The sequence below is a fragment of the Penaeus monodon genome, chromosome 27 (assembly GCF_015228065.2).
Source record: "Penaeus monodon isolate SGIC_2016 chromosome 27, NSTDA_Pmon_1, whole genome shotgun sequence".
In the NCBI taxonomy this organism is placed as follows: domain Eukaryota; kingdom Metazoa; phylum Arthropoda; class Malacostraca; order Decapoda; family Penaeidae; genus Penaeus; species Penaeus monodon.
Genome location: NC_051412.1, coordinates 34,379,166 through 34,379,488, shown reverse-complemented (window position 1 = coordinate 34,379,488; position 323 = coordinate 34,379,166).

Here is a 323-nt window from a genome sequence, read left to right as displayed (position 1 = left end):
GACCAACTTAATATACATACCCGTCGTCATCTTGTTTCATCGTCAATGTAGGATTTTACCCTGTGGGAGATCGATCAGCTATCTGTCACACTGCGGGAGGAATGGCTACCAAACCTAGAGTGAGGTCAAAAATCGCTGTTAAACGAGGTAGTTAGGTCACAGCCCTTTGGTTTAATTGAGATTTCTTGTGATTCTGTAGATGATCAGCAGAAAGATAAGAAACAGGAAGGAAAGAAGTGATATTAGTCAAGAGCTAAAGCTTGAATCCTCCCCCTGTCTTTGCCGAGCATGATACTTTGGTTCATTTATGTCCGAAGAAAAAA